Source organism: Rhynchophorus ferrugineus, unplaced genomic scaffold, assembly GCF_030347505.1.
Source record: "Rhynchophorus ferrugineus isolate W39M unplaced genomic scaffold, kcgeb_rfMv2 rfM10, whole genome shotgun sequence".
Lineage (NCBI taxonomy): Eukaryota > Metazoa > Arthropoda > Insecta > Coleoptera > Curculionidae > Rhynchophorus > Rhynchophorus ferrugineus.
Window position 1 is genome coordinate 16,757,926 of NW_027472589.1, and position 18,631 is coordinate 16,776,556.

At 32.4% G+C, this 18,631-nt stretch overlaps 1 protein-coding gene across 6 annotated transcripts in view; it reads left to right on the top strand.

The window, feature by feature from the left end:
- Positions 1–18,631, top strand: part of LOC143203428 (uncharacterized) — a 242,113-nt gene that overhangs the window by 194,555 nt on the left and 28,927 nt on the right. The window lies entirely within an intron of this gene.

Sequence of the window (18,631 nt, forward strand, 5' to 3'; positions counted from 1 at the left end):
TTTTTAAGGTCTACTAAAGCTTTATATAAGATGTTCTTCTTACCAGGTATCAAAATGTTTGAACCAATGTTGACCCCTTGCTGAAAGTTTTTAAAAACGAACAATGATGTGATATGACTATTATTACGTGCGGTATTGGCATACCAAGTAGCTCTGGAACTAACTAAATTCCCTGAAAAAGTTTTAATCCACAAAATGCTTTTTTGTTCGTTTGGTGATTTATTCGGCTCTGCTAGTTTTTTTACAAGATAATTAAAAATAATTAAAAATTACATAGGTGACTGTTATTTAACTCCATTACACTACAAGAACAAAAAAACCAATCATTAATATCCAACATAATAAATAATCCAATACACTTCAATAACCTGAATATTAATACGTGATAAATTTATCTAATGAGAGTTTCTATCGAAATATTTTACTTTTGCAAAATGGTGCAATAACTATCAGCCAATACTTTATTAACTCGTGTACAGCAAATGCGTTCGCATGCCGTAAGTAATATAAAAAGGATCCGGTTTTCTTTTTCTCGAAAAAAAACGGCACATTTACCACTCGTTTATTTAATAGCAATAATAATGAGAAACTAGAAAGTGATATTAGCTGACAACAGTATAATTTATCGTTAAAGATATTTTCAGTGCGCAGGAAATCTTTTTTCTTTTGCGCTGGCGTGTTTCTACGCCATTTTGCTACGTATATAATTTTAACGCCATATTTTAATTGTATTAAAGTTTGATAGATCGGGATACCCTGGGAGTTTTTCATCAAAAACGTAAGGTTTGGACGCTGTACTTGTTTTCTTCTCTTTCTTTTGCTGTTCCTTAGTCTCGCTAAAACTTGAGAACGGTTGGGCCAATTTGGTTAATTTTGGTTCTGAAATGTCTGTGCGAGTCCAAGGTTTATATTTTGAGAAAATGTGAAATAATCGCAGAGAAATAGTAAAAACAACAATTTTATCCCACACGAAATATCACTGTCACTGTCATCAACAGTTTCATTATCACAAAGGATCCGCGTATTTATTGGTTATCAAATATTTATGGGTGCGTTCGATAATCTATTTTGTGACTATAAATGTTGAATAGTGATTAAAACTGCCGGCGACTACTATCAAACCGCGATTAAAATAACAGGTTAATTGAAAAATCCCCGGCCTGGAACATAGATGGCGTTGCTAGAATTAAATCCACACATTTTTTCGTTAATCCCAACCCTCAACAGATGCGTGTATAAATTTGACAGCTGTCGGATCATTAGTTTGTGAATAATAGCATTTTGAGTGAAACAACTTTTGTTATTGTGAAAAAATGGATAAAAAGGAATTTCGCGTGTTGATAAAATTTTGCTTTTTGAGGAGGATTATCAAGGATTAGTATGCTAGGTTTAGACGTGGTGAAATGAGCACCGAAGACGCTGTGGACGCCCAGAAGAAGTTGTTACGGACGAAAACATTTAAAAAATCCACAAAATGATTTTGAATTATTGTAAATTGAAAGTGAATAAAATATCTGACACTATTAAAGATATCAACTGAACGTGTACGTCATATCATTCACGAATATTTGGGTATGAGAAAGATCTGTGCAAAATGGGTGTCGCGCGACTTTTGACCAAAAACAACGACGAGTTGATGATTCGGAGCAGTGTTTGAAGATGATCAAGTGTACTAAACCCGAGTGTTTGCGTCGATATGTGGCAATGGATGAAACATGGCTCCATCATTTCACTCCGAAGTCCAATCAACAGTCATCTGAGTGGACAGTACACGATAAACCCGCTCCAAAACGCAACAGTCGGGAAAACACAACAGTCGGCTGGCAATTTTATGACGTCTGTATTTTGGGATGTGCATGGAATAATTTTCATTGACTACATTGGAAAAGGAAGGACCATCAATAGCGATTATTACATAGTGTTATTGGACCCTTTGAGGGACGAAATCGCCAAAAAACAGCCGCATTTGAAGAAAAAGAAAGTGCTGCTTCACCAAGACAATGTACAGTATCACAAGTCCGTGAAAACGATGGCAAACATCCATAAATTAGGCTTCAAATTGCTCTCTCATCCACCGTATTTTCCAGATCTTGCCCCCAGCGACTATTTCCTGTTCTCAGATCTCAAAAGAATGCTCACTGGGAAGAAATTTTCGTCGAATGAAGAGGTGATTGCCGAAACTGAGGCCTATTTTAAAGCAAAGGACAAATCGTACTACAAAAATGGTATCGAAAAGTTGGAGGTTCGCTATAATCAGTGTCACCCTTGAAATAGTTCCCATGTTGAATAAAAAAACTAATTTTGCCAAAAAAATTTGTTTTACTATGGCAGGCCGGGGACTTTTCAATTGACTTGTTATATAGTATATTAAAAGTTGAAGATACATATAAATCTAAATATTTTTTGATACGTCATATGTTATATCATATGTCAAATGATATAACTATGTACTAACGGTAATTTCGAATCGTATTCTAACTGCAATCCGGTAAATATTTATGATATGGGTTTAAATATTCAGTCGTTGCTGAAAATATGAAAAAATGTATATCACATAACTATCGCCACATAATCGATATTTTTCGATACATATCGATTTGCGTTTCTTCAAGTAATAATATATACAAGTAATTAATCGATAAAAAATTTAGAAATCCACCAATTTTTACAAAAATGTTTTTAATATTATGTTGCCACCGTTTTATCAGTAAATAAATATTTATAAACAATATAACTACTATATGTATGCGTTAAGAAACGAAATAGTTAAATATTTTGTATTGTTAATATTTGTTGTATCACTTCTATTTGACAGGTGCGGCAATAATAGTTAATAATGCTTTTAATCTATAACATTTTTGGTCGACACGCAAGCATTGGTTTTGCGGGATTGAATGACTCTAAATGTATTTGAACAAAATATCATTAACAGGAAGTTTTATTTTGTGGTAAGATAAAGTGTCGCGGAAATATATACACTTTCTCGACAAAATTGTTTTTGCTACAGAGAACAAAGAGTATAAAAAATCAGCAAGAAAATTGGAAAATACGAGTTTCACAGCTCTACTTGATGGAAATGTATAATTATAATTACTAATCCGTTAAATAATAAAGTAATTAGTCCAGATAAAGCGTAGTTGGTTAAAAGAGGGCTCTAAGACATAACAAAAAATGAAAAATAAAAAGTGGCCAAATGCCATTTTAAAATGAAAAATAGGTTTCTTGTATCAGATCGCCATTGATGAAAATAAAGATGAAAAATAATGGTGAAGAACTTCGATGGGAATCCAATCATATTTTGATTTCATTAGGGAAGCTAAAGCTATGTATTTGATGAAATTAGGAGACGGCACTGATTACTACTGACAACAATTATCTCATCAAAGATCACATGGGTGGATCTTCAGCAATAAATACAATCACCGATAAAGTCCCAGAAGCCTTTATTTTGGTTCAGTTCTTATTCGATTAAAGCTCAATGGGGTTTTGGTACATGTCATCGATTATTTGATATCCCTTGCGCAAATAAACATTACATATACATTACACGATAAAGTATATTAAATGCCAACATAGCAGTATGATGATATGCAATAAATGCACACTAAATTTTCAAGACTTTGAAGGCCAATGTTCAGTATTTATTCCTATTAAACTGAAGATATATTATATCTTAGTATAGAGAAGCTCCTTATTTCTTGAATGTATGTACATACTTGTTATAGTATGTACCAATTCTCCTAGCAAAGGAAATCAACCAAGTTATTGCCAATACCAGACTGCTATTTATGTTTTACCGTTACAACTTTAGTTTCACGGCATAATCCAAAATAAGTACGATTGTTCTTACTGCAGTACAAGCATGGTCAAACTGCAGTGTCCGATCTTCTATTGAATTTTGACAGATATTAATTAATCCAAGGCATATTTATTTTTAGCCAGCAAACTTGAAGACTGAAGTTTCGTACATTTTTTGCTGCTAAGTTGTTTACAACGGTAGGTATAGTATGGACATTCACATTCCTATGTTGAGATAAAATATTCATAAAGATACTAGAAAAAATATCAGTCAGTTATGATAGATGTAATGTAAAATATTTTGAACAAAAACATTGAACCGACTTCAAAAAATTAATAAGGGGCTCACTAAAAATAAAAAAATAACTAAACTTAGATTTTTAACATAAAAAAAACATTGTAATATAAAATATGTACATAATAATCGTTGTAATAACTAAATAAAAATAAACAAAATCTTATATATTCTATCTACTATACATATTTGGTATTCTACTATATACACACAGTTTAGCTTAATACCTACCTAAACCTATTTATCTATTTACAATATTATTTTAACTACTGTCAACTGATCACTTTGAAGTGCCGAGCCCAACAAACAACAACACAACAATATAGACGAATATAGAACCTCCTCCTATTTCGAAGTCGGTTAAAAAGATGCGTTAATATTACTGAATTGTGCAGTTATTTCGCTATCGCAGGATATTCTGAGAGAATAACTAAATTAACTGATATTAAGGATTTTAAAGTGAACATATATAGTTAGAATACCTCACAATTTATTTATAATTATGTTTTGTGTATACGTCATATATAAGGCAAATTTTCTTCAAAATTCCTTCTGTTGGTATATGCCGGTATTTATATACCATTGATGTAAGTGAAGAAATAATTAGAATAATTTTACATCTACTTTGAATAAAAGTATTCCTAAGGCTGTAATTATTCTTAGAAGGGCCATAATTTATACTGAATCCAAGAAAATATAAAGAGGAATATTTTCCATTGAATGCTTTATTCGATTATTGTTAAGTGTAGCCAGTAAATTTCAAGATATAAGCTTCAACATTCTATACATCAAAAATGAACTACCAAACAGAACTCAATGAAACTATCATGAAACTCATTTCTTTATCTTAAGTATTTACTGGATCCCGTATTTGGTATCCTTAATTAGTTGTAGTTAAAGATGTTTTGCTCTAACATTCGTACTATTTGCCGCCGATACAGTCATTAACAAATTTCAAAATTCACAAATGGACTAGAAACTGTAAAATACAATTTAATAGCTCAAAATCTGCCCATGTTAATTTTGCGTTGCGGCGAAATGATAAAAGCCGAATTATATAACTTGATGGGTGCTCGATTTCTTCAGCAGAATCAGGAAATAGTTCATCACCTATTTCAAAAATAGATTAAATTGGAAACAAAGCTGAGCAGACAAGGCTTAAAATCAAAGGCATAACATGTCGGAGGATACTCCCAACTTGACATTAGATCAAAGAGATCGGTTTATCAATCAATTATAAAGATCAAAAACAAGCTCTTCGATTAGGGAATTAATCTATGCTTATTGCTATATAACAAATAAAGCACGATGACCTTATAATCAAATGGATTTACGAAGATATCCAAGATTTTGTCTTAAAACGTGATATAAGGCTACTAAATCGCAGCAACGGAGAAACAAAACAGTAAAACTATTGGACAGCGGATAAGAAAGTTGAAGTAAACCAAACCACACGAACTAAGTTAAGAGTAAGAAGTACTTTGATAACATTGAAAAATGTATAGAGAAGGCTCATACCAAACTTCATATAAATCAGCTCATCTAGAACTTGATATCATGTCAATCGCCTTGGAGAAAGTAGTTTCGAGAAAAACGCGCTTAAAGTTTAGTTTTTAGACACCGCGTATACTTAAGGGATATAAATACGTTTGCGCATTAATTTACGTAAAGAAGAGAGAATACACTTCAACACCTATTTTTATCAGTTTTTCTCAATCGACCTTTCTTCAGTTTGTATAATGTTCAGTTTTAATATAAATAAATATTTGATGTATGGTTTATATTTTGTATATATATGTTTTCTTGTATAGAACTCATTCCATTTTTAGTACCGCTTCATTCAATATTGACCAACGATGTTAATTATATGTTTCGAACGGTCGGATGGTTCGCAGAAAATGCGATAAATAAATCTTACCTGGCGTATTTATTCAAAAATATACGGTCTGAAAAACCTCCTTAACACGACGTAAATCATGCGAGCGGCTAGTAAAACCTGGGGATCGCTGATTATTTATCACGCAGTGGAGCAAAGAAGAGAAAGAACGCGTACCAATAGATCAGTCTAGCATGACGTTAAATAAAAGTACGCTCGAGAGCCTTCGGTTCTTCTGCTTTGGTTCAGGTCCCGTTTATTATTATATTTACCATCCTACATAAGATTTCAAAAATCATTTTCAATATAATCATATATGTGCATATATGATTCCGTCCTTTTCTTGATATTTTAAAATGTTTCTATTCTTATGCAATTAAATATAATTTATAATTATTAAATATATTTTTTAAGATCGCATGAAAGTTTTTATTAAAAGTTCGTCCCATACATCAATAAAAATCATGCCACATAAAATCGAGAATTGGGAAAGAAGAAATCACAAACCGCTTATTAGTGACGCCCTTTGATAAGTCAAGTGATTTCTTGAATGAAACATGTTTTCTTCGGAAAAAGCGTTTTATTTCTCTATAAAATCTCCTTTTAACTCAATACATTTTGCCACGAAAAGCAATCATCATGCTGACATATATATTTAATACCTGTTTAAGATTGAAGCATGTTTCGGAATGCTTTAAGGTGGCACAAATAATTATGCTCAAAAAAACCTGACAAACCTGCAGAACAAGTCGAATCTTACAGGCCTATTTCGCTTGAGCCGTTTGAAAAACTAATATTTGAACGTGCTAAAATTTTTGTAATAATACCAGATTTTCAGTTTGGTTTTCGAAATCGCCATTCAACAATCAATCAAGTGCACAGAGTAACTGCGGCTATTGAAAAAACGTTTGAGAAAAAGAAATACTGCCCTGTAATATTCCCGAATGTCTTAAAAGCTTTTGTTCGGGTTTAGTTTAGGTTTAGCTAGCTAGTAAGATGACCAAATTATTATCGCGTAACTATTCTCAATTGCTGGGGTCATATCTTTTCAGAAGAGAATTTGGAGTATCGCTCGAAATGGCGACATTTAAAACTCGACATTTAAAACTATTTCGGTTGAAGTTCCACAAGGCATCGTTTTAGTACCTCTCCTATATCTGCTCTACACTGACATTCCAACAACAAAAGAAACACTACTTGGAACGTTTGTGATGACACAATTATTATAGCAAACGATATATCTCTGCCTAGGGCAGTAGAAAAAGTACAAGTGGCAGTCAACAAAATCTACAGCTGGACGATAGATTGGAAAATTCAACTTAATAGCTCCAAATCTGTCCACGTTAATAAAAAAAACCTAATTATATCACTCAATGGATGCCCGATTCGTCAAGCAGAATCAGCTAAATACCTTGGAATCCATCTTGATGGTAGATTAAATTGGAAACATCATGTTAGACAAAAAGCAAAACACATTAAAACCAAAATATAACAACTATACTGGTTAGTGAGAAGATACTGTTAACTTGATCTAAAATCAAAGACGTTGATTTATAAACAATCATAAAGCCAATTTGGAGTGCAAATATGGGGTTCCACTAAAAATTCAAATCAACTAGTCATCCAATGCTGTCTTCTTATGTCAACAGTATGTCAACTTATATAAAGTGTATACCTTTAATGTAAACTATAGCTATAAGTTTATAATTTTATAATTCAGTAATGCATATTGATATATTTTCGCGCACTCGTCTTGCTTATGAATTAATCCAAGTACAAATGAAACGTAGTTATAAATTAATTTATAATTAAGATTGTACTAAGCGTATACAATAAGGAAGTTATAAAAAAATTATTCTTAAAAATTAAGTTTCTTACGCCTAATCTTTAGCCTAATCTCTTACTACCCAGGCATTTCTTCAGGGTTGGAAACAGGAAATATTCATTGCTGGCTAGATCAGGATAATATGTTGGAAGGAGTCCATAGTCTAATTTCTAGATTTTTGTCATGGTGGCGGTACACGTGTGCATCTATGCATTATCCTGATGGGGAAACATTTTTTCTTCACCAAACACGGTCGTTCTTAATTCAAATCATTATCAAATATATCCAAAAGCTCTGAGTAACATTCGCCAATGATTATTTTACCTTTTTAGGATAATCGAAATGAGTGACATAGCGTGCATTCTAAAAATCTGTGATCGGCTGACGGGCATAATTTGGCCTTCTTTGGTGCACTTTACCCAAAGAAACTCACTGCTTTGATTATTCCTTGGTCTCTGGTGTCTTGTGATGCATTCATTTTTCAAAACTACACAAACTGAACTTCGCTGAACTTCACCAAGCACTGCTTTAAAATGCTGACTCTTTTGAAAAGAACTCAGTAAACCACTTCTTAACCATGTACACTGAGGGTGAAGAGTATCCATAGTATTTATCAACACCTTCCAAAGCTGTTCTTTTTTGTGCAAGAAATAATGTTTAATAAGCCACGAAAATCACTTTTTTTCATTTTTGTTGAAATTTAAAACAATGTCAATGGCTGTCAAACACAAACTAAATGATGCAGATTACCCAAAATATCACCATAGTCCATTAATAGATGGCAGTTCGGGACAGCAGTAATGCATTTACTACTGTGCTGGAAATTTAAAAGAAAATGTCTTATAAAAAGAAAGAACTAGAAAAAAACTTATCACACTGCCCTCGTATGACTATAACATAACTAAAAGTTTAAAAAAACATAAATCGCGAATGACCTTCACTGTTTTATATACACCAAATTGCTGGAAATATATGGGATGACGTTATTTGTTATAAAGTATGTTTACACTATTCCAGAAGTCAAATTAACATGAATTTTCCTAACAAATATATATTTTACATAAACAGTATCAGAGTAAAAACATCATATATAGATAACAAGATCCGTTAATGTTTACAAAGTTTCAGAAAACAAACTTTAAATTATATGTTTTATTGTTAAAATGGGATTTTAAAAACATTATATATTTTTCACTTTTGCATCGCCTCATTGTAGTAGTTGATATACGCATTATAATAGGGCTCCGCGTTGTGCTTCATATGATATTTCAACAGATATTAAAACATTGCCATTTTTTAAATCAGTTTATATCACATTTCCGTTTATTTATCGACCACTTTTTGATCAATCTCTTACAATGATTCAGTTTTTTTTTAGTTTTACATCCTATTGTCTATAAAATAATCTGTTTTATATAATATAATATTATAATATAACCAAAACAAATATAAAAACAGATTTTAATCTTTAAAGGAAAATATCTTTATATACACACCAAACAAGATAGAAGCATAGTTGTAAACAATTGTACATCTGCATCTTTTAACAACACTGACCCTTAACAAAATAATACTCAAAAATACAATCAAACATGCCGATTCTCAGTGGCAGAACAAACAACTAAATTTATTATCACTTCTAATAATATTAGCTGATTGCATGTGTTCTGCTCAAGTTTTTTAAGAAGCCATTTTTGAGAATCAAAAACTATCCAAAATATTTTCCAATATTTTCTACAATTTTTTCCGCCTTCTAGCAATATGGTACTACCCTGTTGAAATAACGATGTTGTTTTTGGCATTTATCCATTTTAGAATTTCTTCAGCCTTCTGAAACCAAATGGCAGTCAAGCCATGCTGCATCTATGTCTAATGAGTACGCTAGGAGCTTCTTGTAATAGAGTATCCTTCACAATTCTTATCAACTTACTCTTCATACTCTTTCTAAACGCTTGGGTGCCTATGTGGATATTTTTACTGAGCTTGGTCATGACTTTTCGCGCCTAACATTATCGCAGCAACACTACGTCATAAAAAAAACTACTTTTTTGCTTGGCAATCAATGAAACCACATTGCTAAAACTATTTGAAATGGTATTGTTGCTAATAATTGATCTTTCCCATCGCATGTGAACGTCTGAAAACCACTGATTCTTTAATTGATAAGCTATTTAATAGCTCCTTTAGAATTTGATTGAGCTCTATTTTCCAATAATTATTGTAATTAATTGTCTTCGAAATTTTTTGGTCCTGTAGGTAGTTCATTGTTATTGACATCAATTGGGATATGACGAAGCAGCATCACCATAAGTTTTTAAAAGTGTACCATGATTGGCGTGTAAAATGAAAAAGTATTATTTTATGTACAAAAATATCAAAACATTTGATGTAACACTTGTTGACATTGATACGTCGCTTTTAACTCCTAACAATATCCACATTTTTAATAACACTTTATTTGGCTTTTTAATTTTTTTATCAGACCTATCTCAGCTATCTGACCAACTTTCTCAACTAACTTTTTCTCTCGCACTCTCTACCGCTTACCACGATATTGTGAATTGATTCTCATTCAATTGTTTTTGTTCCAATAACGTTAAGATGACCTGGAAGTTCAAATCTACGTCAAAAACGATCAGTCGATGTCTATCTCTATGATGTTGGAACTATCGACTGAAAACACTCGAAACAGTCGATAGTTAAAAAACTAGCGACTGAAAATAGTAATTCAATATAATAGCAAAAACACGGTTCGACTATTTTTTTTTTAATTCATGATGTCAGACGAAGATGTACGAAACCTTTCCTGTATAAAATATAATAAAAAGAGGAAAGAACGGAGGTAATTGCTTGGGGCAGTTAATTTTATATGTGCTTATATTTTCTAACAGTAGTATAAGCGAGAGGGAGATGTATAAATTCCTTCACGAACTAACTTAAAAAAAAAGAAAAAAAATTACTAAATACTATTAACATGCAATTTATAATTTAACTTTAAACGAAGTAGAATTACTTTTATATTTGAATGCTCTGTAGATCCGTAAAAAGGGAATTTTTCTATGGAATAGAATAATACCCCACAAATGTTTTATCGTATACAATATAGTAAAACTTAAATAAAACCTAAAAACTAAATATGTACAATAAGCATCAATACTATATAAAAATTAAACATATACACAACATAACCTAATTATGGAAAAAAAACTAATCCATGACATAATTAAAAATGATCTGAATGAAATGATTTAAGTATTTTATTTATTATTGAACGGAAATATTTGTTAACAAAAATCGAGAAAGTAATCGAAATATTACCTATTATTAACATAAAATCAGTTAAAATATTTTACTATTTATTAACAATCTTGAAAACTATCGTATCAAAATGCTGCTATATTAATATACAATATATTATTATTTACAAATAAACTACAAAAAAAAATCATAAAACTTCATATATTACATATAAATCTATGTAAGCATAAATTGGTTACATTTTTGTCAAGGTCGCGACTAGGACAACAGAGCCAAAATGTTAAAAATCAATCGAACGAAACAAGTAGAACCAAAAATAGTAAGCAAAAGTACGACTGAAACAGTCGATAGTAAATAGTAACAAAATCGGTCGGACCGAAAATAGCAACTGAAAGAGTCGATAGTAAAAAATAATCAATTACTAAACAGTCAATAGTCAATTTCAGTCGATAGTTCCCCACACTAGTTAAAAACCAATCGAATGAAACTAGTCAGACCGAAAATAGCGACTGAAAACAGTCACTGGTAAAAAGTAAAATCAATCGAACCAAAAGTAGCGGCTGAAACAGTCGATAGTAAAAAATAGTCAATTACTGAACAGTCAATAGTCAATTTCAGTCGATAGTTGCCAACACTAGTTAAAAACCAAGCGAATGAAACTAGTCAGACCGAAAATAGCGACTGAAAAAAGTCACTGGTAAAAAGTAAAATCAATCGAACCAAAAGTAGCGGCTGAAACAGTCGATTAGTAAAAAATATAGAAAAAATAGTCAATTACTGAACAGTCAATAGTCAATTTCAGTCGATAGTTCCCAACACTAGTTTAGGGTAAATGATATGGCTAGGTGAATGGAGGTAAAACGAAATGAAACAGTGGTGTTTTCATTATGTGACCGTTATTTATTGGCAATATAAAAAAATGTGAAAAATACAAATAATAAAACGGATGGCAGCGGTGTTACCTGGAGACGAGGCTTGGGCAGTCGATGGTGGCACGTCTAAACTAAACGAGGGTTGAGCACTGAATGAATCGAAATACCCTTCAATAACATCCCAGATAAACGTCTCGCGGTTGCCGCCAGCTACTCGTTATCGGGTTCTAGTTGGCGCTGCTGGCACCCCGCCCATGTTCAACATCTGGGATTATATTTCTGGGTATTTTGTAGACCGTTATTCCACGATGTAAAATTCGACATGCCTCAAGGTCGCTACACTAGTTAAAAACCAATCGAATGAAACAGTCACTGGTAAAAAGTAAAATCAGTGAAAGCAAAAGTAGCGACTGAAACAGTCCATAGTAAAAGGTAGTCAATTTCAGTCGATAGTTTCCAACACTATTTATAACCATCGCTATAAACGTAACACCAAAATTGCTCCGTCTATGTAAATAGAAAAATTTATAATGGATAAATCTTAATATGTCTTGATACTAATGAATAGTTTTGATTGGGATTGTTAAACCAGATTGTTTAATGTCCTTCTGGTATGTTCCGCATTAAATATACCAATTAATTCCCCTTTTATATTTATATGTATTGTGGAATTCAGTAACATTCTTAAACTATAATTAAATTTAGAACAATTTAGAATCAGTGCTTATAGACAAAGTTTAAAAAGCGTATTAAATAAAATATGCATAAAATAAATGTATACTGTACAATGCACGCACATTAATACATAACATAATTTTCACATTAAATTACATGTTGTTCTATAAAGATTCCGTTTTAATTAGTTCTAATTGGTTTTAATTGTTTTGAAAATCTTTTTAACACATTTTCGAACAAAGCGTCATTAGTATTGTAATATACTTCTTATTAGAAACACTTTGTGTTTATTTCGGTCAGTTTTAAATATATCAAGGAAGCATTCACTGATAAGTACACGTACAGGATGCCTTTGTTTATTATTATGTTTATTCTTATTATTTATGAACAACATCAAAATAATATTCAAACCAAACAGGATGAATGTCTTAGTAGCTCTCTAACGCCAAAATAAAAGAGATCTGCTAAGGCTGACATATACATACAAGGTGACTGAATGTGTGTATAGGTATGTAAAAATGTATACAGAAAAAACTGGAAAGATGATAGATACATGGGTAAAAGTACATCAGCGATATGTAAAATAAGGGATGGATATTGGCCACACTATTCAGTTTAATGCTATCGAGCTTTAGTTAAAAATCTCGAGAGGGGTTTGAGACTTATAATCAGCAATGTCAAAAAAGATAAAATCTATTATACCAACAAACGCTATCGAACAGAATGTTGGTTTTAAATTTAATAGACAATATAATATGCCTAAATAGCGTATTGGATTATTAAGGCGACAGGACAGAACTCCTACTGCTACGATAGCCGCGGGTTCGGATCCCACAGACCATGAATGTATTTTATATTTGTGACTGTGTTTGTAAATGTCTCTAGCACAAATATGCAAGGGATAACCCCAGTCACACAAAAAAAACGGACTGGAAAAGACTCTGGAAGTTGGTCAGTGGCCAATACCAATGACCATAGTTCGAAGCCGGAAAATTAATTAATTTATGAAAGCAAATTCTAATCAACATATAACTAGAACATTATTCAATGAATGAATGAATGTGTATATATTTTAGAAGATTTTTTTATTGAACCGACTTCAAAAAATAAATAAGGAACTCACTAAAAACTAAAATATAATAAAACCTAGAATTTTAACACGAAAAAAACCTTTAAAAATAAAATATTTACATAATAATCTTTGTAATAACTAAATAAAAATAAACAGAAACATTATTTGACCTATCTACTACATACATTTTATATTCTACTGTATCTCTTTGATCTCTGATCTCTTTGATCTTAGATCAAGTTTGGTGTATCTTCCTATTGACCAGTACTGTTATTTTGAAGTAATTAATTAAAGATGACAAAACCCAAAAGATCATGTTGTCTTTTAAGTGACTAATGTTTTGTCCAAATTTTATTTTTACGTATATATAGTCTCGAAATTTTAACGCGGCTGCTGATAAACCTATGAGTAATTCGTTGACCCGCTTTTCGATATTTCCTTATACACCGGCTAAACATCCGTTTGTGTGCGACAGGCTAGGCCAACAAACACACGCAATTGTCGTCTGACGCGACCATAATTATTCCTTTCGCAAACCGTTTGATGGGACGCACGTCCACGTTAACACCGTGTTACGATCATATTCGTGTCTCGAATTGCCGATGGCTTTTTTTCCCGATTTGTTCGACCGACAAGGAGCACGTGATCTCGAAAACATTCGCGCCCCAGGTGTCTCAACGATGTTAGATAACAGATGTTATTGCACATCATTTCATATAGCTATTTAATTTTTTATATATTTATATATGCAATATAGGGTAATATTACTAGAGCTACGTATACATACTTCAGAGAATAATTTCCTGATATATACTGAAATATTTCTCTGATATATTATCTCATTATTTCATCATTTTAGTTACTCATTCTATCTCATTAGTTGTATAGAGATCTTCCATGTAGTATAATTGTCTCCACCAACTGAGTTGGCAGCTTTCTATGTTGTGTTCCACTGATCCATCAGTTAATAAATTTACGATTTATAGCGACATACAAATTCATGTTCATGACTATCTTATTCATGCTCATTCCATATTCTCTTATGTGTATCTTGTTCCAATTTCATCTTCTGTCATATTTCATCTTAATCCTGCTTGGGTTTCGACGGTATTGTAAGTTCATGTTGTCTGCAATGAGTGCAATGGTACTTATTATATATATTTCTTGAATTATTCTTATATTTTTTCTTCCTCTTCTTTGCTCTAATATAACATATAGTATTTCTCCTCTTACTTTGTCAAATACCTTTTCCAAATCAATGAATGCTAGATATATCTCTTTTTTTTGAGATGAACTTTTTCCACTATTTGTTTCATACTGAGTAGCAATCAACTAAGATCTGATCAACAGAATATGACATCCCATCTGTATATAATTCCGGAACTGGACGCTGAATTCTTATCATTTTCATGAATTTCACGTAAAAAGCTTTTATAATTTATGTTTTTATATGACTAAATCAGTAATTGTCTTTCGAAAACCAACGCAAGTACGAAATTATATCGCAGTGTCTCTTTGACATTTTAGTTTTTTTACCTCATTTTTCACGTTACTAGACTTATTTTCTTCATGGTCACTGCCTAGTTGGTTAATAAACTGTACGATATCATGGGTAAATTTGACATTGCTGATCGAAATTCATTAATAATTAAAATGTTATCGTCATTTACATTTTCTGTGATTGTATCTGTGCTAGGTTCGGTTCTTTTCTCAAAAAGGCAGACAATATCTGTGTCTAAAGGGCTAAATCTGTGTTTGTTTATGCTATAAATTTTTCCGCATTAACATAAATATCTCTATTCATCAATCTAGTGTTAGTATATTATAATAATTTCCTAATAATTCATTTTATACATGTATTTTCGTATTGTTTGTATAGTATCTGTATAGTATATTTTATTACATATACTCTCGTAAATAACATTAGGTGATAAGTATGAAAGAAAATATCGATATATCGATATATCGATATTTTTTCAAAATAAGCTAAATATAATGTTTAATAAACCTTTTACATTAGTATATATATATATATATATATATATATATATATATATATATATATATATTATAGTTATAGTAAAAATATCGATATTATTTAGAATATCGATATTTTTTTCGGTGGCCAAAACCCCTATTACGTGGCACTCCTACGTTCTCCTCCCTGGTAAATTTTAGCTATGAGTTCTAGAAATTGGAGCATGCATAAAGAGTAAATCTCCGATGTGGCTAGTGTAATTTCATATATCCTATAACTATGTAATAGTTTTGGTGTAATTAAGCCTTAAAATTTTAAAAATATCTTAGATTTTCAATTTATACTCCTAACATAAACCATATTAATTCTGCTAGGACTAAATTAAACCGAACAAATCTGGTGTTAAAGGACAGACAGCAAACAAAAAAACTGGAAAACTATAAATAGCCTTGTCTGGCCGGCGAGGAGAAGAATAGACCGAACAAAAAAACCGATAATTACCGTCATACGTTTGACGGTTCTTCCTGGTGGATGGTTCGCTCGTCGATAAATCACGGCCCGAACAAACGAACTATGATAATAAAAGAGGAAAGCGCGCTCGCCCCGATATGGTAGCGACCTCTAACGGGGGAAGGTCTATTAGTCCATATCGAGGGATCGGCGGGACTGTTGGATATTTTAAAGTAGCGCAACGTTCGCGAACGCTACCGACATATTATGGTCGTCGTCTTCGATTAGGTCTGATAAAAACAAGAAACAAAAACGGCATGTATGGACACGGCTGTTTGATGCAAGTCGACGATGATGGCGCGAGAAAAAAGCGAGAGCGACGCGACCGACGTCAACGGGTACGTTTTTAATCCATTTCGTTTCTTGGGTCAATGATTTTTGTTACGGCTATTCTTTTTTCTTTCACCGTCCCGTTATGAATAATGGAGCACACATGGCGCACCGCCCACATAGACGATTTCATTTAGATCGCCGATACATGGATCTCTAAACGCGTCTTTTGTTTCGAACCCGGCTGATTCATGCCACTATTGACGAGCCCTGTCAATCTAGAGAATCCTTCATTTGTTTTACGATTGTTACATATATTAGAAACGGTGTTCGTGTAACTTTTAATGATTAAGTGTCACGATGCTCAACATTTTGCATCCCCTGGTACAGTGCAACCTCGATATAACGAAACTAAAAAGAATTAGAAAATGTTCATTATACCAAGTTATTGGTTAAAATTAGTTTTATTATATATAAGTTAGGTTAGACTACGATTCGTTTTAATAAGGTTGGTAGGTAGGTAGCATTGGTAGCTTTATTGCAAATAATTGAGTAGGTTGGGACTATTTTATGTTAGGTACTTGCATATATTCTGATAGTATTTTCATTTCAAAAAGGCACTTCTTGGAAAAAGTGCTTTCCATCATTTTCTAGAACTTTTTCCCCATCTTTCTGACAACATGGCGATACCGTGTCGAAAGAACTATTTTCGCACTTGTTTTAGAAATCGTGTGCTAGCTAAGATCAAATATAAAGCTGCATCAATATAAAGAAATGATACTCATAAAGCGCTATGTCTGATGAGTGCAGTGCATACGGCAGAACTTGCGAGAGAATGACTATGCGCCTGTTAGTAGCTATGCTGGTCTATTTTGCAACAATGTGTAGTTCAATTTATTAAGTTGACATCAGTAAACATCACGTATAATATATGCACAGCAAGACTTTATGATCCCGAGTTGTGTATATTGTTTGTGTTTGTTCTTGTGTTTGTAGCAGGCAATTTGTGTAGTTCTTGTGTCTTGTATATAGCTCTAGGCTGTCAAAGAAAAATCAATTTCGGGTGTTGTTAATAAAATATTGTTTTTTGAAAATATTACATTCTATTTGAATTGAAATTGAATGAGATAGCAGACACTCTAAAGATATCAACTGAAGGTGTACATCATATCATCCACGAATATTTGGATATGTGAAAGTTCTTTGCAAAGTGGGTGCCGCGCGAGCTCACTTTTGACCAAAAATAACGACGAGTTTATGCTTTGGAGCAGTGTTTGAAGATGATCAAGCATAATAAACCCGATTTTTTGCGACAATATGTGGTAATGGATGAAACACATCCGAGTGGACTGCCACGACGAACCCGCTTCAAAGCGTGGGAAGCAACAGTCGGCTGGTAAGGTTATGGTGTCTGTATTTTGGGATGCGCATGGAATAATTTTTATCGACTACCTTAAAAAAGAGAGGATCGTCAACATATAGTCGCTGTTATTGGACCGTTTGAATATTGACCGTTGCATTTAAAGAAAAAGGAAGCGCTGCTTCACCAAGACAATGCACCGTGTCACAACTCAGTGAAAACGATGGCAAGAATCCATGAATTGGGCTTCGAATTGCTTTCTCATCCACCGTATTGTCCAGATTTGGCCCCCAGCGACTATTCTATTCTCAGATCTCAAAAGAATGCTCGCTGGGAAGAAATTTTCGTCGAATGAAGAGGTGATCGCCGAAACTGAGGCCTATTTTGAAGCAAAGGACAAATCGTACTACAAAAATGGTATCGAAAAGTTGGAGGGTCGCTATAATCAGTGTATCGCCCTTCAAGGGAATTATGTTGAATAAAAAAACTAATTTTGCCAAAGAAATGTGAAATACTATGGTAGACCGGTAACTTTTCAATTGGCCTGTTATATACACACAATAAAAGTGAAATTATATCCTATCTGTTGTGCTTGTCAAATATTGCCTCTTCTAATTATCATTTAATACTCCCATTGGTGTAAATTAAATACCCGAAAATGGAGTAAATACATCATTTTTTGGCAAAAACTATTATAATATTTCAGTGAAGAATGATTACATTATAAAAATTATTCACTTACACTTACGTACACAATCATTCATAATAAAACTGGATCTACATAAAAACATCTAAATCGAATTCACTGTCCTAATAGTCCATTTATATCCTTGTCAATCAAT